Below are 25202 nucleotides of genomic sequence, written 5' to 3'. Positions count from 1 at the left end.
AAACGAGCAGAAAACATGTCTTCAGCACGCTGCCGGCCAGCCTCTGCAACGCTCCAAAAGGTTAATTTTCCGTGTCCCAAGATGGCCGTCCGGTAGCCGCAATCACGGAGCGGGGAAGGGATAAGCAGGTAGGGATAAGCATTCTCTGCAGTTTATATGCCCATCAATGTCAACGCATGTAGCCATTTGCAGGCAGTCACATCCATTCGAAGATCAATCTGGCCTTCGTCAGGCACCAGCTTTTGCTCTCAGCACACAGCCACTGTTGGTGGGCTTCGAGGCTGCTCGCATCTTCATCCTCCACAGGCGGGGCAACCCCGGTCTGTAAACGTAGAATATGAATATGGCAGGTATTATTTGATAACACTTTATGTTTTGGCCGTGTAAAAAAAAAAATCTGCATTCCATTTTCTAACACATCAGTTATGAAATAACAAGGTCAGGTGGAACGGCCCGAGTTCGCTGTCTGAAAGACAGAGGGCTTAGCCTGAACCAATATCCTAGCAGCCTTCGATACTGGTGTGGGGGAAGAGAAGGCTGAACCTCTAAAGATGTCTTCAAATGATTCTCTAATTGCTCAACTCCAAAGTTTCGGGCTGCTGCACTTCAACGTTCTGAACTTTTTCCAACATATATTTCCGCTGTCACTAACCATGTTCCACTTGCCAATTTTTCACACGCCCCTTCTCCTCCAATCAAAACAGCACGAGAGCCCGCCGTCAACAGAGTTGGCATCGTTGTGTGTCATATATCCCCGATGATTGCCTTCCCCACTAAGATGCATTAAAGCTAAGGCTCGAGCACGAGCTCATAGCATCGCTAGATGGTCGCATTGCACGAACCCTCGTGCAGCTTGAGTACCTACTAGTACTGGTAAAAACGAGCGAGTTGAAAATGAATACTTAAAATCGAAAAAATAAAACGCGAAGGACAAACACAGGACAACCACGTAAAGCCTGGTTCAAAGAGTTGCGTTTGACTACGTTTGACCGCGTTGCGGCTGCGAGAAACCAGGACATCCCTGCTGCTTATATCGCGTGCCAAGATGATTCCTTGAGTTGGAATCCACGCTTCATACGAAGCACAGATGTGCCGGTGACTCGCTTTCGGTTCTAAACGCAACGCAGACAAACGCACTCAAACGCAAGTGTCTGAACCGACCTTTACGGTACAGGCTCACACTAAAGCTGTGAGCCCGAACCGTCTCGCACGTCTATAGCCTTCGCTTTGGTACATCTCAAGATGAGACGGAATGTATCATAATAGATGCTATGTGGTCTCACCATTTTGAGCAGAAGTGCGTGAGTAACCGATGCTATTTTCGTGGTCGCTTGCACGTAACCAACCAAGGAGCTTGTACACAACGCCGCCATTAATCTGGCTTGAAAACAACTTGAGCGTTGGCTTGGCTTGGATGTCAGCGGGCCATTGTGCTTACTTGAACTTCACAAAATCCGCTTAATTGAGCGGACTGCTTGTTGACTTCTGCTGTCGGCGCGTATGTCTGCAATTTGGTGGTTTCCGAGTTCGACGACTCGGAAATCATGGGTGTACCACCGCAACACCCTCTTAACACGGTTTCGGTAGCCGCAGGGCGTAAAAAGGATGTCCGAAGGGTGTAGGCCTTTCCGTACACCCTTGAATATCCAAAAATCATGTAAAAATGGTGTAGGAAGGGTGTGAGCTCGGAAAAACACCCTTTTAACACGAACATGGGTGTTGAAATTTTTAGTGTGTAAGGGACATTAGCTGTGTAGTTGAAGACGACAAGGTGTACCAGGTCTACTGGGCCGGAGACGCGCGAAGAAAAGGATCGTTCTACGACGCGAAAGTACTCTACATGGCAGGTGAGTAGAACTGTAGTACAGCGATTGATGTACGAGTGCTTTGCATAACATGCTGAAGGCTGAACTGCATATGCAGCCGAAGCATTCTTTAGAGCGATGCGCTCATTGTCGGAATCTCGCGCTGCAATACTAAAATGGTCCTGACTCGGTCCGAGAGGTTTAGGCTACAAAGTATATACCTTTCTATCTGGCATGGGCTATTGGCCTTACCGCTGTGTCGCACCTCATTATTATTGTTCCATGAAGAGTGCAGACAAAAAGCATTCGCAAGCGTAGTTCACATATGTATGCTGCTCGCGTTCGTCCGTGGAAGCCAGCGCTGTGTCTCGTAGCATGCATGCCTGCTCTCTAGCTTCAACAGAGTCACATAGGTTTTGTGAATTAAAATGTATACGGTCGTCCCGAAAGGTTCAGACGTCGAGGGTGTTTCTTTAAGACATGCTTACGCTGATGTGTCCCGTTTGGAAGCGAATGTCCATTTTGACTGAAAAACGCAAATTTCAAAAGGGACAAAAAAAAAACAAAAAAAAACAACAAAGGACGGGTACACACTTTTCCTGATTTTTGATGTAATGAATTACAATCATTTTTAGAATTTCTGAACCGTTCACAGCCGTGCAAGATTGCCACCTGGAAATTTGTGCTTTATATAAAGAGTAAAGCTATACGCACTCCGGAGTGCACTTCGGACGGAAAGGGCTATACGCACTCCGCTGAACTCGTATAAAACGAATGGTCAAATCGAGTTTCCTAAGGGATGGCATAGCATAGGGGTTAATGTGTCCGCTTTGTACCCAAGTGGACGTGAAATCGACCCGCGGTGGACCTGTTTTTTTTTTTTTTTCTTTTTTGTTTTTTTCTCGAACATTTTGTTCTGTCGAGGCATTTGGCAATATTTATGAGGGCGTATAGCTTTACTGTTATACAAATGCAGCATTTTTTTATGAAATTCCCTTGGCAGTGGCCGTCAGGCGTCATCTGATGGACCATCAGGGCACGTTCCACCAAGGCTGCTGACTGGCAGTCAGTTCCTTAATTACGTATCTTGATGGAATATTCAATAGGGAACTGATATGAAATATCTAAAAACTGATATGGACATATTAAACTATATGAATTATCCGAAAATCGTTATGTGACATATGCCAACAGATACGAAATACCCAAAACTGATATGCAGCATATGCACACTGATATGCAGAATATAAGTTAATATATGATTTATATGATAACTTATATGACTTTCATATCAAAATTTGGCATGTGTCAAATAACCATATCACAAATAAATTCATATAATTTCTTTTATTACACGACGTGCCGCGCGGGCAAGCAAAACACGCGGCTTCAAACCACTGTGGAGCGGCTTCCCGAATGAAAAATCCATCAATGTAACCCTGTTTGGCAGTCAATGTTTTCTAGTGGGCCGCTGACTGTGCCTGACTGTACGTCAAGCATGTCTGATTGGCCAACAAGTTACTCTGACCGACAGTCAAACTCCAGTCAGACTCCGCTTGTCGGCTTTCTGATGGTTTCCTGGTGGCAGTCGGCCGCCGCGAAATGCCATCAAGATATCTTGGTGGCAATTCTGATTGTACATCAATTGTCTCTGACTGTACGTCAAAAAGCATTGACGTGCAGACAGACGTACGGTCAATTGACGTAAAATTCGTTCCGATGCCACAATTTCGTCAAATCTATGAATACGAAAAATAATCTATGCTTGAGAAAACGATTTCGGGACGTGAGCCCATAGAACCGCTGATGTTAGAGATATGACGCGCAACCGACCGACAACCTTGATCAGAAGCCCGCCGAAACGCCGAATAAGCCACTTTCGCTTCGCCGAACATCCATGAACGGTCGCTCTCGACTCGTTTTCTTTGCCCGCTTGCTCCAACCTGTCGATCCTGCCCGGGCTCTACAATGTCTTATGTTTTAGTAGAATTTCTACTCGACAAGACCCAGCCTGTTGTGAGTTCCGACGATGTAAGGGACTTTAGCGGTGTAGTTGAAGACGGAAAGGTGTACCAGGTCTACTGGGCCGGAGACGCGGGAACAAAATGATCATTCTACGACGCGAAAGTACTCTGCACGGCAGGTGAGTAGAACTGAAGTACGGCGAGTGATGTACGAGTGCTTTGCATAACATGCTGAAGGCTTAACTGCAATTGCAGCCGCAGCATTCTTTAGAGCGATGCGTTCACTGTCGGAAGCTTGCGCTGTAATACTAAAATGCTCCTGACTCGGTCCGAGAGGTTTGGGCTAGGAAGTTTATACTTTTCTTTCTGGCATGGGCTATTGGCCTTACCGCTGTGTCGCACCTCATTATTATTGTTTCAAGAAGAGTGCACACAAAAAACATTCGCGAGCGTTGTTCAGATATCTCTGCTGCTCGCGTTCGTCCGTGGAAGCCAGGGCTGTCTGTCGTAGCATGCATGCTTGCTCCCTAGCTTCAACGGAGTCGCATAGGTTTTGTGAAATAAAGTGCATACGGTCGTCCCTAAAGGTTCAGACATCAAGGGCGTTTCTTTGAAACATGCTTACGTTGCTTGTGGTCCAGTTTGTAAACGAATGTCCCTTTTGCCCCAAAAACGGAAATTTCAAAAGGGGAAAAAACAAAGGACAAGTACACACTTTTCTTGATTTTTGATGTCATGAAATACATTCATTTTAAGGATTTGTAAACCGTTTCACAGCCATGCAAGATGACCACCTCGGCTTGTGAACCGTTTCATAGCCAGCCAAGATTGTCACCTCGGAATTTGAGCTTGATATAAAGAGTAAAGCTATACGCACTCCGGAGTGCACTTCGGACTGAAATCGCTATACGCACTCCGCTAAACTCGTATAAAACAAATGGTCAAATCGAGCTTCCTAAGCGATGGCATAGCATAGAGGGTTAAGGTGTCCGATTTCTACGCAAGTGGACGTGGGTTTGATCCGCTGTGGACCTGTTGTTTTTTTTTTCTTTTTTTTTCTCGAACATTTTGTTTTGCCGAGGCATTTGGCGATATTTATGGGTGCGTATAGCTTTACTCTTATATAAATGCTGCCCTTGTTGATAAAATTCCATTGGCAGTGGCAGTCAGGCGTCATCTGATGGACCATCAGGGCACGTTCCACCAAGGCTGCTGACTGGCAGTCAGTGTCCCAAATTACGTATCTTGATGGAATTTTCAATAGGCTTGATTTATTGGCCGTCAAACAACTACGGCATGAGCGTTTACGTTTAACTAAGAGGTTCATATCCTGAATCGTTCAAAATACTCGCAGTGACATGACATTGCTGAAAACAAATCAAGATGTTGGGAATAATATTTATTGCTTAGGTTGTCACCGAGAAAATCCGGCCCTTCGAAACAACCTGTATAAAAGGCGGAAACGCAGATCTAAGACGTAGTTATCGGGTGTGCTGTTGTATTCATGTTTGTTGTGCCGTGTATGTAGATTGCTCAATGTATACGTTCACCTCATGCTAGTGGTGTGCATAATGTATCGGCATGGTGGCGCGAGCAAATAAAAATATTTTTGTGCCACATGAATAGGGCGGTACCTAGCGCCACCTAGCCTAGCTGAAACGGATATAAAATAATAAGTTCTAATATCAGAAAGTTGTCCAATAAACATATCAGAAATAAGTTCATATGATGTTTTTCAGTAGGGGAATGTTTTTGAAATGCTCGCCTTTTGTGAATCCCAGACAAAAGTTTACCGGAAAAGAGCTTACCACTTTTACCGCGAACTCTGACAAGTGCTCACCTTTTAGGATTGTGCCTGAACAAATGCTTTATAAGGGATACAATTTTTGCCTATAATCCTTATCTGAGGACCAATTTTATGTTTCTAGGCGTCCCAAAGTATGACCAGAATTTTTTTACAATTCACTATCATTTTATTGTGTTTAAGAACAATTAAGAAGCGAATTGAAGTAGGGCCATCTTCAAAGAAGAGCACTTTTCTAAGCAACAACGATCACAAGTGCGTGGCTACGTGAATAGATAATTTATTCTACTTGCATTTGCAACTCGAATTGATAACCTGAGTAGCGATTGCCGCTGGCATAAATTAGAATATTTTGAACAGTGTGACAACACGCCCGCACTGAAGTCCCTACCTTAGCTTGCACCTGTGCCCTTTCGTTCAGCTTAATTTGCTGCACAACACTGCATTTACCTTAGCTCAATACACAATCAACATATTAATTGATCTAAGACTGTGCTTGAGTTGAACGATCCTATGTTGCTCTGCTAGAGTGTTTTGCCTGGTGAGCTTCTGACCGGGTCTGTGAAAAAGCTGGCGAGATTGTTTCCGGAGAGCGTTTGCCCACTTATCGCAAAAAGCATATAGGTTTCTTTCATGTGACTTCAATTGGCAAATTTGTTGTTCATTGTTAGTGAAATGACACAAGCTTCTATGCTTTAAGGATTTGATGGTGTCAAAAGAGTCCTCCAAATGCTTCTCCTCGGCACTAGTCAGACAGCTTATTTGGGACGTGCCAAAGTTTGGCTTTTCTCTGGTCCGCCACAGTAGTGCCGAAGTAGTGCCATACTATTTGAATTGAATTGGTTTTATTTAAACACTAGGTCAAGGGTAACAGGACAAAAGGCAGATTATCTCTGCCTGACGTGGTCCTATCATTCGTTTAGAATGCTCAGGAGGCGAAAAGAATAATAATAAACATAAAAGAAGTACAAGAAGCTACACTAGCACACCAAAATCAATCAACACAGCAGATTTTGTACAGAATCCATACAATCGTTAGTGCACTTAACACTTTGGAAATAAATGAAACAGATAATAAAACACATACGCAATGAAAATACCATCTAAAAGTATTTACGCAACGTGACAAGACAGAAGGTACCGCTTTATACTAATTTTAAAGCTGTGCTTTGAAACACAATTTGAAATTATTTCCCTAACAGCCGGATGTTTATTGAAGAAATCAGGTATTAAGTATGCTAATTGGTGATGTCCATAATTTGTCCTAGACCAAGGTATTCTATAGGAGCCATGACGAAGATTGTATCGTGTGTTACTAGGAAGAAGTCCGCTAAAAAAGCGGGTGGGGTCACTGATTATTTCTTAATAGATATACATTAAAAGTTTAAGATGGAATAGCTGACTAATGGTAAGAAAACCGTATTTAAAAAAAAAAATATTTGTGCTGTGTGTTCAGTACGCTGAAGATTTTCTATACAACGTATCGCTTTTTTTTTTTTGCAAAAGAAGCTACCTATCAATATTTGCTTTAGTTGTTGAACCCCAAACTAATAAACAGTAATGGAGATGAGAGTACACTAAAGTATAGTACAAATGACGTTTTAACCAGCATGAAACCAGCGATCCAACTTTGTATAAAATACCAATAAATCTTGAGATGCTTGCATGCATTTTATTGATATGAGGTGTCTAGCTTAGATTTTCTTCAAAAACAACTCCCAAAAGTTTATAAACTTTGACACCCTCGATGACAGAGTCTTGAAATTTCAAAAGAATTTCACAATCGTCAGGTTTACTTCGTGGCTTAAAAATTACAAATTTCGTTTTCGTAACGTATAGCTGAAGATGATTAGAGTCAAGCCAATCCGATACCTCGTTGAGCCACGTGTTAGCACTAACTTCTAGATCACGTAAAAATGAACCAGAAAAAAAAGCTTGTATCGTCGGCATACAAAACTATTTCAGGAGTGTTTGGTATATGCGAAATATCATTATTACAAAAAAATAAAAAAACAGAGAACCTGAAATAGACCCCTGTGGAACCCCATGCGAAATTTGTTCTGACTTGTACCGGTATCTATTAAAACGCGTATATTGTGACCGACAAAATAAGTAGCTAAGTACCAAATCTAAAGCGACACCTCGAATTCCATAACAGGGTAGTTTATGAAACAATATATCATGTTTAATGGAATCGAACGCTTTTCTAAAGTCTAGAAATATTCCAGTGGTAAATAGTTTATTTACAAAAATTACTGATTAATTTTTCTTTGATATTGAGTAGCGCAATTTCTATTGATTTTTTTTCTTGAAAACCGTATTGCTGCACAACAAAAACATCTCTATCATTCAAAAACTTGCTTAAGCGTTTTTTTATCAGATGTTCTAATACTTTTGAAAACAAAGGAAGTACGGATATGGGCCTATAGTTATTAATGTTGTCAAAAGAACCTACTTTGTGCAAAACAGCCATTCTTGAAATTTTCATGCCATTCGGAAAAGTACCAGTTGCTAATGCAATATTACATATATGCTGCAGAGGAGAACACAAAAGATGAGCGACAGCTATGATTGGTATGGCCTTAATATAATCTGCTCCGGCTGTTGTATTTATATTTAAAGATTTAAGAATTAGGTATATTTCTTGTTCATCAGTTGTGGTAAAAAAATAGTCTTTGACTGCAGATCTTGGCTATCTTTTGACCCACGTGGTTGCAGTGACGAACCCGCACTTATAAAATATGAATTAAATTTGTCCGACAAAAAGGCATCACTGTACTGAATACCATCAAACGTTAGTTTATAAGGTATCTTACTTTTTGAATTTCCAAATAGGCTTCTGACTGTACTCCAAAGTTTCCTAGGTTCATTCGATACAGCTGCGAACTTGTTTTCATGGTACTATTCTCTTGCTTTCTTAAGGTCCTTACTTAATTTGTTTCTTTTTTGTTTATATTCCAGTTATAATGCCTGGTTCCTTAGACGGATAAACTTGTCGTATAGTTTGTTACGTTCGTTAATTCTTTTATACAATTCTCCTGTAGCCCACGGTTTCCTAGATTTTTTGTATTTTATCATCGGTCGTAGAGGAAATGCTTTATTATAAATTTGCTTTATCTTCTGCAAGAAATTTTATAACTCAAATTTGGGTCGTTTTCATTATAGACGTCATCCCAACTCGTATCTTCTATCATGTCACGGAAAGCAGCGACGGCATTTATGCCAAAAAGTTCGTCGTAATACAGGAGGATCACGATAACGACAGTTTCGCTTCTTAATTAGTGCTAAAAAACAGTATATTGGCAAATGATCACTTAAATCAAAAGTAAGAATACCCGCAATAACATCATTTGGATCATGGCTAGTAACACACAGATCGAACAGGGTTTCACTTTCCGACGTTACTCGCGTGGGTGAATGAATAACGTTTGAGCAACCAAACGATTCAATAACGTCAAGGAAACGCCGACAGGAACGACTTGATATTAGCAAACCGATATCGAAGTCACCAATTAAAACAAATGGTAAATTGAGACATGACATGTATTCTAGGATTTCATTTACGTATTTAGGAAATTCATCGATATCACCCGGCGGGGGGCGATACACTGAAGCAATCAGTGACCCAAGGCATTTTACAAGAATGGACTCATAATGATCAGTAACATGTGCTAACTCCGATAGGACTAAATAGTCAAGGTAATCTTTAAAATAAATTGAAGTACCCCCTCCTCTATGGTCTTTTCTGTGAACACCTTCATACTTATACTCTGAAAAATTAACGACATCATCGTCATTTGAAAACCACGTTTCAGTGAAGGCCAGTAGATCAAATCTGTGATTTAACGAACCAAAGGCTGTTTCTACGTCAAGCCATTTATTTTGCAAGCTTCTTATATTTACATGAAAAATTGACATCCTATCACATTCACGCAAAAGAGGATGCTGCACAAAAAGTTTAAAAGATGTGTTGTCATAATAATCAGTTACATTCGGTTCTGCCTTCGCAAAAGAAGACAAATGTATGTATATGGGTGGTTTCATCTCAAATCGTGCAGGCAAAAAAGGTCGAATTTTTAATTTCGATGAAAAAAATATATGTTATGGCGCCATTTCTAAAACCACAGTCGCCACAAACCGCAAGTTCGTCGGATTTTTTGCTCTCGACTTATGAATTTTTAAAGAGGCCGCGGCGAAAAGCAGTGTTTTTCACACCCGTCGTGGGTCGGATGTTTCGCTTGATCTCCCGCCGTGGATTTTCAGTCCAAATTATATTATCTTGTTTCAAGCACCCTGGGGACACATTTAAAAGGCTCCAATACCATAAAACAATTTTAGGCGTTTTACTTTTTTTCTGTAAAAATGTTAAAAACGCCCCCTCGGTCAATTGTTCACGAACTTTGACAATTAATTACTGGCGATCTACTTAGGTCACATCGATATTTTTTTTGTCCACGGTGAGCCCAGAACACGCTCTTTATATGTATTATAAAATGACTCGGCTGTATAAAATGTCCTTTGCAGTACGTTTACGTTAATGTTATGTGAAAACCAAAAAGTACCATTTTTGAAATTGATTTTCTCAAAAAACCCATTTTTTATTTTTTTTATTTTTTGTTAAACTGTAGATGTGATAGTTCTCTACTCGAAAAGCAAGTCTAGAAAGTGTATATTTTGTTTGTAAGTTCTATATTTAAGCATCGATATCGTACAAAAATGTGTTTTTACGGCTCGAAATGGACTTGCGAATTGCGCGTCTTCACAAACTTGGAAATATGTTTGCCTTTTCCAAACTACCCACATAACAATCAAATATAGTAGTTCCACCCTGTTATATTTATTGATTATGTAAATTGTATTATAGGCGGCAAGCTACATCGGAGGAGTTCAAAAGAGAAAGCAACACTTCTTAACAGACCAGCAGGTGTCGTAAATTTTAAACGTGTAGGAGTCGGCAAACGTCGTATTGATTCGGGGCTTTCATTGGCCTGCATGAACGTCCCGCCCTTTCGGAGCCAGCAGATGACCACGACCTTTCGCGCTCGTTGTGCTAGATAGGACGGCCCGAGACAGTAAAGCGAGCAGCGCACCCTGGTGTCACGCGGAATGAAATGGTACGAATGTGTCGTTGACGCGGCGAACAGTGACGGCCACCCAGGAGGAATCAGTCAGAGTATTTCACAAGCGAAAGCAAAGGAATCGTTGCCTGAAAGAATGAGGACACCACGGCGTTACAATATCGACGGTCAACAACTGTTCTGCCAGCCAAAACAACGCCGCCTGCGCGCTAAAACCGGCGGCGCGGGACACAAATCCCGCAGACGCGCACACGAAGATGGGTCGGTTTCGTTAGGGATGTGGGGAAATTTGAAACCAGCCATCCGTGCATGCGCGAAAGATACCGCCTGGTTGCCCTAGCTTCGAGCGCCCTGTCCTTACCTTCAAACGGCCTTGCTATCTCTCTCCGGGGAGATCCGATAGCACCGAAGGGTTATCTATTAAACTTGAGGAAGAAAACGAGAAGGGACTGTTCAAGTTTAATTATCCCCACCAACCCGCTCGTTCTGTCCTTATAAAGGGTTATCTCTTTTGGAAACAGCAAAGCCCGGAGACTGACATTAAAACGAGCGTGTTGGTAAATATACTTGTGTTTGTATTGTGCCCAGAGACTAGTTGGGTCGAAGTCAGCCTCCTTGTCAACTATAACCGTTTGTGTAGAGTGGGCTTCTCCTGAGATGAAAAGTTAGCGCCGGCTGACGTCTTCTTTTGAAAAAGGGAAGGTGAAAGAGAAAGTTAGAGTAACTGCAGAAACTACCTCGAAAGCAGACTTGTACCGTACGCATTGCAAGTAATCATATTACTTGTAATCGATTACTTTTTGAAGTAATTTTGTAATCAGTTGATTACTTTTATTAGGCAGTAATCACAAGAGTAATTTGATTACTCTTTCAAGTAATAAAATTATTTGTAACCGTTACAATTTGTCCACGGGACACCCCCCCCCCCCCCCCCCGGCACACGCCTTTTTTTATGAAATGACAAAATTAAAATTTGCTTTTTTTTTTCCGAACGGAAAAAAGAAAGATTTTTTCGCAGCTGTAGGAAACGAGGTCAATATCTTTCTATGTACAATCTCTGTGGAATGTCCGTTGTTTTCTTGTTTTTTTTTTTTTTTTTTTTTCAAGCTGGGATTGGGAGTGGGAAGCCCCAGGGGAGCCCAGTGCGTGACGAAGGCCATTCAAGTCGAAGTTTGAGGAAGCAGAATGTAGCTTTGTGAGTCCTTCGTTCAAACTAGCCCCCTCACGCACACACTCACAGAAATAAAAATAATAAAAAAATCCTGCTTACGGTACCTACTCACAGCCCGTAGGAGAACCAGAACCGAAGAGAGCCTAAAGCGGATGCAAAATATAACAAAGGCAGTGGAAATATTTCTCCATTTCCCCTACGTGGTTTTTGTGACAAGCAATGTTTCGAGTCGAGAAGAGGTCGGGGTGATCTCTTCCGCTAATGAATACTACACATGATCCGTTTCAAATCCTGGAGCTGCTGCTCTTTTGTATAACATGCGAGCTCATCCAGATGTGAATTATAAAATGAGCGACGCAAACTTTGAGCGACAACCCTTGCTCAAGCTTAACAAGATCTAGAACCCCCTGCGCAACCCCCCCCCCTCCTACACACACACACTGGCGAACGCCCAAATCATTAAACGTCTTCGAACGAATTCTATGCTTGTGTCCGTCCGCATTGTGAAGGTGCAGCGACCACGAAGAGGGAGCCAGTTTTTCTTCTTCAATACTTGTGCAAATGTGAAATATAGGTTGGAAGTAGTTCATTGTTATGAGCGCTAAAGATGTGTCTTCACACAATCAAGTAATCGGAAAAGTAACGATTACTTCTTTAAGTAATGTCCAATTACTTTTGCTGTCGAGTAATCAAGTAATCTAATCGAATACTTTTTAGCCAAGAGTAATAGCAATTGTAATCGATTACTTTTTTTTAGTAACGTGTACAAGACTGCTCGAAAGCTCCTCTCCCGATATGAAGCTTGAGGCATAGTCTCGGTTACCTTCTCGCGCATCGCTGCTTGAATCTATTCTTCACTTTGCTTCGCACAGCCACTGTTCCGCACAGCCGTCGTGGATGTGCGTAATAGAGGGAGGAACAGATTCGAGCATCATCTGGACGCGGTCATCCTGCCAGACTTCAGTGTCGTGGGACCGACTCGTGTGTGTTTCTTCGCCCCGCTGAAATTTGTTTCTTGGGTGCGGTTTTTTCTTAACGTTTTTTTTTCCAATGTTTTCTTACTAACTGTTTGTTAGCATTGTTCAGCTGTTGGGTTTATTTCGTCATGGCGTAGCGGCCTGGCGGTGATGTAGAGAGCGTGTTTGCACGCATTTTGTTGCGTCCCGTTTAGGGAATGCCCGGAGGAGTTGGTTTTTGTTCTAGCCATGTGCGGCTGAGTTTTCCCGTCTTTATTAATTTTTTTTTTTGTTTTACCTTTACGTGTCTTCGACTTCTTTGTCTGACTCTCCACCAGGCGTGGACCTATCGCCTTGCCACCGCTCGAACCTAAATACTTTATTTTTTTTTTTTTAACGCAATTCTCGTTAAAATCGGAGTTGGGCAATTTAATTCCTATTTGTTTATTTTTATTTCCTACCCCTCTCCGTGACACACTCTCTGTGTGTTTCGGACCGTTTCTGTGTCATCACTTTTCTGTATTACGGAAGTGAAAGTACATTCCCTGGTGACCTGTGCGATGTGCGGTGAACAAACCGCAGTGTTTGCTTTCGGAAAGAATTGTATATAATATATGGACGATTTGGTGACTTTCTTTGTCTTAGTAATATGACAGCTAATAGCTAGTCGTGCTAGTTTACTGTGAAAGGTTTATAAATCGAAACAATACAACGTCTGTGCCTTTTGATATTGAAAGTCTACTAGGCCTGCTGATTTGGTTAGATATGTATCTCGTGGTTCCCGCTCTTATCAAAACATAAGTAAATATTCAATGCCACAAAATCTGTTTATAATTGATTACAAGATGTAGAAGAAAATTCAAGAAATCTTTTTCACAATTCATAGAGACGCAAGGGGTCGCTATGCCTGACTTAGGTCTTGCAAAACAAAGACGTCTTTTTTCGATATTGAGGCCTAAATATAAAAATACAAACAAAATATACACTTTCTAGACTTGCTTTTCGAGTAGACAACTATCACATCTACATTTTAGCAAAAAATAAAAAAAACTGTTTTTTTTTAGAAAATCAATTTCAAAAATGGTAGTTTTTGGTTTTCACATAACATTAACGTAAACGTACCGCAAAGGATATTTTATACAGCCGAGTCATTTTATTATACGTATAAAGAGCGTGTTCCGGGCTCACCGTGGATATAAAAAATATTGATGTAACCTGAGTAGATCGCCCGTAATTAATTGTCAAAGTTCGTCAACAATTGACCGAGGGGGCGTTTTTAACATTTTTACAGAAAAAAAGCAAAACCCCTAAAATTATTTTATGGTATTGGAGCTTTTTAAATGTGTCCACAGAGTGCTTGAAAAAAGATAATATAATGTGGACTGAAAATCCACGGCGGGAGATCAAGCGAAACACCCGACCCACGACGTGTGTGAAAAACACTGCTTTTCGCCGCGGCCTATTTAAAAATTCATAAGTCCAGAACAAAAAATCCGACGAACTTGCGGTTTGTGGCGACTGTGTTTTTATAAACGGCACCATAAAATATATTTTTTTCATCGAAATTAAAAATTCGACCCTTTTTGCCTGCACGATTTGAAATGAAACCACCCATATATATACAAAGAATTTACCGTGCTCTGATTCAGCAGATCTTATCTAGATCAGCTTCACACTGGATACCGATTGCGCGCTCTCCCGGTGCTTTACGCACACACATCTGACCATTCTTTTGCCAGGCAAACTGGTAGTGTTTTGTTCGTCTTTAACCCTCATCATCCAAAGTAACTTCTTGTTTTGCGGTGTCAGATTGACAAGCAGATATGAAATCTATGTTCTTCAATAATCCCTTTTTTGTCATCTATTGGTCACGTGTAATGCGGGACACGAAGCGAATAAGCACAGCCGGAGTTTTAACTCGGTTAGGAAACAGCCTATGAAGACTTTCAACTTCGTTTTGGGACAGTTCCGGTAGCTGTAGTTCAATTGCTAGCTCGTTTATTTTCCTAAGTAGGTTCTCATGACCGCTTTGTGGCAGCCCGTGTATTTCTAAGTTTTGTCGCCTACTATATTGCTCCAGGCTGCTCACCTGTTGTTTTAATTTTTGCACCACCTGGTTGGCGTTGTCAGCCTCGATTTTTTCCACTTTTTTCTTTAGCGTTACAATCTCAGCGGATTGGCGCGTCATCTCTTTAAGTACGTCGTCATATTGTTCAGACATATGCTGAATGGATGCTTCCAGCTTGTTGACAGTTTCTTTGACACACATTAGTTTATCTACTTTGTACCTTATTACAGGTAGCTCTGCCAGTTTCTTATTGATGTCTGCAAGTACTTTCTCCAAACCAGCTTCTTACTCAGGTTTCTGCCTTACGGCTCCCTCAGCCCCTCGAGATTTCGAAGTTTCGCAAGTTTGGCATTTCCATTTACTTCTTTAAACATGATCTTTGACCTTGTAGGCTGCTTTAGATATGTTAGAACATGCACCCAGATGATAACTCTAACCGCATTCCGAGCATGTTAGGAACGCTCCATTATCAGGGAGTGACTTGCTACATACCATGCACAATTCGGATTCAGGCATTTGAGGGCAAAAAACAGTAGCACAGCACTTAGATAGCAAAAGTAGCAACAGAAGCAACAGCGGCGGTGGCGAATGCACAGTAATTATGGAACACAATTAGAGCGTAATTTTACCAACCTGTGAATTTCGAAGATAGTAGTTAATACTGGCTGCTGTCACTGCCGCCATCGCCGCTGAGCAAGTAAGTGGCTTGAAGCTAGCTGCGCTTGTTTTTTAAGGGCGCTGGATGACGTATTCCAGGCGCAGACTTGGTCCAATCAATTGTGCGGTCTTGGTTGATGTCCTCGGAACGTTGATAGCGAGCGACGGCTCCAGCGGAATCTGTGAATTTCGAAGATAGTAGTTAATACTGGTGCTGTCACTGCCGCCACCGCCGCTGAGCAAGTACGTCATAGAGCCATAACTGCCAGGGCAACGCCTAATTCGGGTATTTTGGACATGCCAAAGTTTGGCCTGTCTCCAATCCACCACAGGAGTGCCAAAGTAGTGCCATACTTGCGCCGTAACTGCCAGAGCAACGCCCAATTTGGGTATTTCGGGCATGCCAAACTTTGGCGTTGCTCTGATCCGCCTGAGGAGCGCCAAAGTTCGTACCATACTTGAGCCATAACTGTTATAGTAAATCCTAATCTGGGAATTCGGGGCATGCCAAGGTTTGGCGTTTCTCAAGTCCGCCAGAGGAGCGCCAAAGTTGGTGCCATAATTCAGCCATAACTGCCAGAGCAACTCCTAATTTGAGTATTTCGCACACGCCAAAGTTTGGCGTTTCTCTGGTACACCACAGGAGTGTCGAAGTAGTGCCATACTTGACCCATAACTACCAAAGCAACGCCTAATTTCGGCCGTGCCGGGTTTGGCTTTTCTCTGGTCCGCCACAGTTGTGCCAAAGTAAGTGCCAGACTTGAGCCATAACTGCCAATGCAACGCCTAATTTGGGTATTTCGGACATGCCAAGTTTGGCTTTTCTCCGGTGCGCCACAGTTCTGCCAAAGTAAGTGCCAGACTTGAGCCATAACTGCCGCAGTAAATCTTAATTTGGCGATTCGGGGCATGCCGAAGTTTGGCTCTTCTCTGCCTACACACTAAACTTTTTTACACCCCTTAGGGGTGTAAAGCACTTGTCCCAGGACGAGCACCCTTTGAGGGTGCAAACGAGCACCCCTGTACCAAAGCACCCTATAGGGGTGTGAAGTGTATAGGGTGCTAGGTGCAATGCACCCCAATCCAAGGGTGCTGATGCTGATTTTAATGGGTCCTCGAGGATGATTCATTCTAATCGAAATAGACTTTTGTAAAACAAAACTTATCTTATTTACACAGATGATCTTGTTACAGATGAGCACTTAGCCAAGCCGACACTTTGTACAGGCAGGCTGGCACTAAAAGTGGACTATTATCTAAAATTAGTTGATTAACTTTTTCAATTACTGGTTCGACAGCTGTTTCGAACTTGAAGACAATCACCTCCTTAAACCAGTCAATTTTTTATAAATCCTGAAATGAGCACACAGGCCAAAAAAAAAAGAGAAAATATAATTTCACCAAAGGCAGCGGTAATGTAGCGGTCCAGAAAGTACTGTATCTCACAACCCGTTTTGTGTGCAAGAATCTTTCTCAATCGTTTTTCTAAGGTTAGTGCTCATCTCACGAAAAATAAGCTGGTCTAAGGTGACTGCCCCATTTTCACAATATGTGCTGATGTCATCAAACCAGTCACTAAAAAGCTAATCCATGGATTTTATGCAATAAGTCCACTTTTAGCTGTCATCTTGCCTCTATAAAGTGTCTGCCAGGACCACTATAACTCAACTGTAAAAAGATAATTTGCATAAAACTGAAGTTTTATTTTACAAGAATCTGTTCCAATGAGAATGAATCACCCTGTATCTCAGCACCTGTCAAACTGGGTTCAGTATACCAGGTATGGCAACCAGAAAACCACGAAGTATGCAGACCAGATAAGTGATGAAATAAGGAGATGCAAAAGTACAGTGCCAGCATAGGACCTCGTTACAGAAACTGGATTCATTATTTGATGTGTGTGCAATGCATCGGCACACATGCTACTTGAAGCAGCTGTGCCTAGATGCACTGTCCGATAATGAAGGCAAGATGTGCATGGCAGAAAAGGTAATATTTCAATGTGAAGCTTAACTTATGTGCAAACGGAAGTTACAGGAAAATCTTGCGTGATTTAAGTTTTAGTTCCCACAAAATTTGGAAGGAAAATAAAAAAAATATCCCAGAATTTGTTCCATGGCTAAAGCTTCTGAATTTATTAATTGCTCGATGGTCTTAATACTCGTATACTAGAAAAGATCAGTGGGAGATATTCTCAAACATCATATTAAAGAGGGAGTCTGCCACCAATCTCAATGTGTCATTAAAAGTGTCCAATTGTCAAACTGCCAACACAGAAGTGTGATATGCATCACATGCATGATCAGCACTTGCTCATGCAAACTATGCAAGGTGAGAAAGTGTATGGTACAAACATAAACAACAAGGAGCTTAGCTTGTTCAATCCCGATACTTGGTCCTTGCATCCCGCTCTGGCTCGTCGGTCATTTGCCTTGCATACGAGGTGGTTACGAGTTGTCATACTTGGTATGCCGTAGTACCTTTACACATTCGCCCAAGGCATCGCGAGTGGCATCAGCTGCATACAAACAGCATGTGATTAAGCTGCAAGTAAATAAAAGTTGTTATAAAATGAGAAACAAAAAAACTGAAAGGAAAACTATATTAATAACTATTTATTGAGCTATTATGCGACCACAAAAAAATAATGAGGTATGTCCTCCACACACATATGAAAATACAATACTTGAGGCATTCCGTCAAATATCACAGCATATATAGGCCTAGATGCTAGTAAAAATCGAGAAACAATTGGGGGGTTTGAGTCAATAAAAGCCAAATTAAATGAATACTCATTTATTGAACTATTATGTGAGCACAACAAAATAACCAGCTATGTCCTCCATACAAATAAGCAAATATATTTTCTTTAAATATCACAGCATAGGCTTAAGATGCTAGTAAAAATAAGAAAAAAAAACAAAAATCAATACAGATTACCTCAGTACATCACAATGGTTCTTGATAAAAATGACTATAACAGAAGAACAATCTAGATGCCTTCCGTTTCGAGTGTATACTTTTTGTTCCATTGCACATGCGACTTTCATTCAGGACCCTAAAGTTGCATAAAAATCAAGCTACACTTCTTTTAGTTTAGGACTTAAAACATTAAAACAAGCTACCATATTTTCCAGACATGGTACACAATCCATTGTACAATGCGCAAGGGTAAATTTCGGCTAAAAAGAAAAAGTATTTTCTTAGATAGTCTGCACTCGGTGTATAATCCTCGGGGAAAACTTCAGGCTGGAGAACTCCACAAAAGGGATATCTGCGGATGAATGTCAGGGGGCTTTCTGTGATCCGCTCGTCAGCCAATCGCAGAGCTCCTCAAGATTAAGCTTGACCTGAGTTGGTTGCTTGCAGGCTCCCAAGCAAACATGTCAGATGCGAGGTATCGAAAGCCTGGGAAACAGACTGACAGTAGGAGGTTGTCTTGATTACTTTATCCCAGCGTAAAATATCTAAAACACGGCAATCTGGCCTAACCAGTTTTGTAATAATGAACAATCTTGAAACAAAAATTGTAGAGTCCACACCTGTAGATAGACTGTACGATGTAAAATATCAACTTTTAGACATGCATAGTTTGTGCACTATAGTCTGGAAAGTATGGTACATTTATTTTAGTTTAGAGTTAGAAAGTTAAAAGTTAAATGGGTGCTGGTACTGAAATTTGACTTCACAAAACAAGGCACCAGAAGCACACAGTGGGATGCTACAGACCCCAAAACACCACTCATGCAGCAATATCTCAACTGGATGGGCATATTTTCGAAAAAGAGAAGAGGAGAATACAGATGTCGCAAGCTTTGTTCAATCATGCTCATATTTTCCAAAAAGTACTGCCATCCATTAGAGATACCGTCATATGAGTTATGTTCTAAGGTTTGCAGCATCCCACCTAGTGCTCCTGCCTGGTTTCGTGCCATCCAAATCTCGGTTCAGCATCCCTTTGGTATTAGAACGGTTGTTTGTCGGCCTCATTGATTTTACGCTCTTGCAACCTTGTTCAGGAATTTCATCACAACTGGCCTCGGAGTAGTGCTACTGAGCCCGACAAACAACCGTTCTAGAAGAGCAACTGTGTTTCCTGCCTTTTTCAAGTACTTATATTAAAAAGCCAGTAAGCCACCATGATGGCAGTGATGTCGTCCTCTGCATTCTTCACGGACAAAAACCGCTGCTTATCGACAGCGAGGTACAAAAAGTCAGCCCCCTCGGCGTCATTGCCAGAGTACACGACGCACGGCATTGCCGGGATGTCTTGCTCCTGTGTTAGCAAACAAAATCAATGCAATGTAAGGCAGGCACCATGCGTGATAGTCTTCTCTAAATCATCACAGTTAATATATTACTATCTACCAGCGAGCTAGTCCACTGTTATTTGCTATAGTCACTTGATCTATGTTAAATATGTAATACCCCCACCCCCTGCAGGCCTGATTACACTTGTGCAGAACGCAACTTAGACAAGTGGCAGTAAATCATGCTTTCCCAGCACTGAAAAATATGCAAGATCGTCAGTGCAACAGGGACACCTGCATTATCTCTGCGATTAGTAAAATTTCGGCAATGCTAGCCAGAAGTCTGGTTCCACATAGAGACGTAAACGTTGCTTTGGCTTGCTCATTGCAAAAAAGCCAGAATCAGTCAACAGGAGTTCACATTCTCCTTGTATGATCTCCTGATCTGCAATTACTTCACCTCCCATGTACATTTTGGCCAAAATATTTTGCTTTAGATGGTTAGAAATCTTGTGGAAACTACTTTTGGCCATGATATTTCCAACCATCAGTGTGTCAGGAAACACAGCCACTGGATCTTTTGTACCTTTCTAGAAGAGTGTGCCGTGCAGTGATTAGAAAGCTTGTTTGTCGAAGTTGTAGTCAAACATGTGAAGCAGTGCCATCAGCATCATATTGGCTCCCCTGAGACCATGCGACTTCTAAACATCACCTCCAACTGCATAACTTTGCTAAACTCTGATCTAGATGAAGGCTAAACTAGGTACAAGCATGGAACATGGCTCTATCTGTTGTGCAAGAAAGGTGCTAGTTTGTAATGTACTGCATGCTTGGCTGCCATTAAAAAAAAAAGAAAATGGAAAACTTTAATAAGATGGATACATTCACAAGTGCATATGGGTGATTCCACGTCAGTTCATGCAATGGTGGTCCGGGTCATAATTTTGATATTTTTGTTAAAAATATATATGAAAGCCATGTTCTTGGGAGGAACATTCCGCTATATATGAACGCCGTAACGTTTTTTTCCGCTGAGATATAAAATAGAGAAGCTCGAGGCGTGGAAATTGAGAATATTTCACTATGCTACTTTGCACAGTCGTCATTTTCTCATCGAAGCTTTCACGTTACCATAACTTTATTAATAAATTTCACGAGATATATACAACACATACCCAAAAAAGTAAAAATATCAATAACATATTTCTATGCAAACAAAAAAGTCAAACATGGCATAAAAACACGTTTTAGAGACATATTCACAATTTTTTTTGCAAATAAACTATCCTCTATAATACTTCACGAAACATATCAAAATGCGCGCCTTTGAATTATCCTTACGAATGTATAAAGATAATATGGGCCCATCCTTAATTGTCTTCTTGTTATTAACGCGGAAATGCGGCTGATTTCACAAAATGTGTCAAGATTGGGCGTCGATATTTAAAAAAACTCCATCTTTTATTTTTTTAAAACTCCCCTTGGCAGTTTGCAGTGACATGAACTAACCTGTGATGGCAAAACATTGAGTAACATATGACCTCCGAACGGGAAAAGCTGCGACAAACCTTCACTCGGAACGAGCCGACGTCTCGTTATAGCGGCTTTGCCGCATAACGTCCCCTTGATGGAAGCGTCAAAAGCTGGAAAGCGGGACTCTGTCGTAGAGAGCGGAAAGTCGTGCTGTTCCGAGCATTGCTTTATCGTTGTGTGACTATACCACCCCCCCCCCCCCTTCCCCCGCCCTGCCCTCTTCTTCCCGCCCCTTAACATGAGCAAGAAACGCCTGCGAACGTCACTGCTTGCGGTAGTTAGTAATCGTAAGCACATCACATTGCCTTGAAACCCAAAGCTGTGAAGAGTCAGTTACGGCAAAATAAGGCGAGAGTAGTTGTAAGGAAAAATATGCATGTCAGTTGGTCAGGAAACATTTCAATCTAAACCCAGAGACGAGGAAAAACAAAAATAACGGACAGTGCGAAACGAACTCTCAAACGCAGCTGAACTTATTCACAACAAGAACGACAATAAATGCATGTCCACGCGGAAAAAAATAAAATAGGGAAGATCAAGACATGCGACCGCAAAGACTTGACCGAACCTAACCAGACAAACTAAATCACTCCAAGGTTAAGGACAGCAACTCCCTTCCCCAACACACACACACACACACAAACACACACACACACACAGGCACACACACACGCACGCACGCACACACACACACACACACACACACACACACACACACACACACACACTACACTACACTACACTACACTCCAACACCGAAAACCCCAAAAACATTACAATATAAAAAACTTTTAGAAAAGAAAAAAAAAGAAAAAAAGACGGCTGACTATCGCTATGCTTACAGGAGACTCGGTGTCTTTGGTGCTCAATAAGTGGTACTACAAACAAACAACACCAGCTTAACCATGCGCGACGCACCGATTATATCTACAATGGAAGACAGAAGTTGATAACCACAAGGACATTTTCTTTCCGAACTCTGACCGGATATTGGGAGCCGGTAGAGAGGAATTCAGAACCCCTCAAATAGGCGTTTGCGAGGAGGTTTGAAGTTCTGTCATTTACGAAGCGAGTAAGAGTCTAGTGTCAAATCGAACAGCCATGGCCTAACGATTCAGCACCGTGCGATTGTTCTGTGTGGACTATCTACGTAGACACAAGAAGAAAGTGTATAGCGATAAGCACCTCGTATCAATAGGGAGACTCAACAAAGTGCGGTTGGAAAAGCTACTGGCTCCACGGACAGTGAACGAATCTGACCTTTTATGCCAACATTGCTACAAATACCTCCAGAATGAGATTGCTTCTCCTCACAACGTGAGTACATCAGACTCTTCTTTCCGGGACTCTGATGAAGTTCTGGCTGAAGTGAGTCAAGAATTGTGTGCTGCTAGTCCGTCGGTAACTCCATTGAAACCACGTAAAACCATTAAAAAAAAAACGCGCGAAGCGTATTTGAAGAAAAAACAAGCTCAAGTGAGTTCTTCCATTAGAAGAAAGGTGTCAGGCGTTTATGGCATGAAAACCGGCGAAGACAGTTGTGAGCACTGCGCGGAGTGGTTTGACGCATTCCGCGAAGCGCTGAAGGCATGCAGTTCCCACCAGGAACGCAAGCTATTGTACACGCTTCTGCCACCAAGCATCTCGAAAAAAGAAATATTGCGTCTGGTGCCAGAAGCGACTGCCTACATGATTGATCAAACGTAAAAACTGAAGCGTAAAGGTGGTGTATGGGCAACGCCTGATCCCTACATGGGGAAAAAGGCGAATGCCGAAGACGTGAGAGTTGCACTTGAGTACTACACACGCGACGACCTCGCATGCTCTATTCAAAGCCCCAACAAAAAGGACGTCGTCAAAGCCATGATCAACGACAACAAGACCAAAGTCGTAAAAAGGTTTATGACCCGCTCTGTTAAGGAAACTTACCAGCTGTTTGGGAAGGACCATCCCCATCGAGAACTAGGCATCTCTAAGTTCTATTCCCTACGACCAAAATGGGTAAAAAAGAGTCCCGAGCATGAGGTGTGCGCTTGCATATGTTGCGTCAATTTTCAGTTGCTTTTAACGGCAATAACAAATGCCTCACAGGAGACATTTACTGAAGACGACTTAAAGCGCATCTCCTTTGCAGCCCTCCACAAAACGATTGCTTCCTGCGCCGTTGCGAAAAGTGCCCAAAAATGCAGAGCATCTCGCTGCAGTCGCTCCATCTCGATGAAGACTAAGAGATCTGTTACGCGTTATGGGACGCCGGCGAACTCGTCAAAAAGGTTATGGACACTTCTGCTTTCCTAAAGGAACTGGAGTCATGGAGCGAAAAGTATATGAGGCATTCTTACATCCGTGACCTTCAACGAAGCCTGATACGTGACACAAGAACCGCCTTACCACCCAAGGCAGTGATGTTCTACTTCGATTTTGCGGAAAATTGGACAGTCATCTTCCCAACCGAAGTGCAGAGTTTTCATTGGAAAAAAACTCAAGTGTCTCTCCTCACATGTGTGGTTACGTCCACGCAAGGCACGGAAAGCTTTGCCGTTGTCAGCGATGACACGATACATGACACAGCTCACGCTCTTCTAGCCACAAAAGCCATAGAAGAGTATGTTGATGAACATTACCCGCTCTTTTCTGAAATAATTTTTGTATCAGACGGAGCGGCGGCGCATTTCAAGAATCGCTTCCAATTGCACGAATTATCTCGGAAGCCGTACTCTTTGGCAAGATGGATCCTTTCAGCCACTGGACATCGAAAAAGCGCTTGTGATGGAGTAGGTGGTGTTCTTAAACACCACGCAACGCTCACCACCTTGAGATCTTCGCTCAACTCAACGATTGTCACCGCTAAAGACTTTGTGGAAGTGCTGCGTGAAAAAGTAACAAATGTCTGAATGTTCCACCTGTCTGCGGAACGGGTTCGAGAGTTTCGTGTGGTGAAGCAAGTAGAGTGGGCCACCGTAAAACCTGTGAGAGGAATCCAGGCATCTCATCTGTGGAAGTCATCATATGCCGAGAGGCCGGATGTATACATGGCCACTTGCGCAACTGAGAGTTTTAAGCTTAGGTATGCATAGTTAGCGAATTTGCAGAGTGGGGCCATTTTGTTTTTGTGAATTGTAAACTAAGTAATGCTATTCCACCCTAAAGTACATTTGCGTGTCAGTTATACTAACCCCTTCTGAAAAAAAGAATTTGAAAAATATAAAATGCATGCCATAACTAACGCTGAAAATATTTGGCGCTGTGCGGCAAAGCCGCTATGACGAAGACGTCGGCTCGCTCCGAGTGAAGCTGTGTCGTAGCTTTTCCCGTTTGGAGGTCATATGTTACTCAATGTTTTGCCATCACAAGTTAGTTCAAGTCACTGCAAAGTGCCAAGGAAAGTTTAAAAAAAATAAAAGATGGAGTTTTTGAAATATTGACGCCCAATCTTGCCACATTTCGAGAAATCAGCTGCATTTCCGCATTAATAACAAGAAGACAATTAAGGGTAGACATATTATCTCTATACATTCGTAAAGACTATTTATAGACGCGCATTTTGATATGTTTTGTGAAGTATTATGACAAATGGTTTATTTGCAAAGAAAATTGTGAATATGTCTCTGAAACGCGTTTTTATGCCATGTTTGATAGTTTTGTTTGCATAGAAATAATTTATCGATATTTTTACTTTTTTGTGTATGTGTTGTATATCTTTTGTAAAATGCATTAAAAAAGTTATGGTGACGTGAAAGCTTTGATGAGAAAATGACGACTGCGCAAAGTAGCATAGTGAAATCTTCTCGATTTCCACACCACGAGCTTCTCTATTTTATATCTCAGCGAAAACATTTGTTACGGCATTCATATATAGCTTAATGTTCCTCCCAAGAACATGGCTTTCATATATATATTTAACAAAAATATCAAA

This window comes from Ixodes scapularis, unplaced genomic scaffold (genome assembly GCF_016920785.2).
Source record: "Ixodes scapularis isolate PalLabHiFi unplaced genomic scaffold, ASM1692078v2 PGA_scaffold3__209_contigs__length_174095766, whole genome shotgun sequence".
NCBI lineage: Eukaryota > Metazoa > Arthropoda > Arachnida > Ixodida > Ixodidae > Ixodes > Ixodes scapularis.
The sequence above is the reverse complement of the archived record's forward strand: the minus strand, read 5'-3'. Positions refer to the sequence as shown.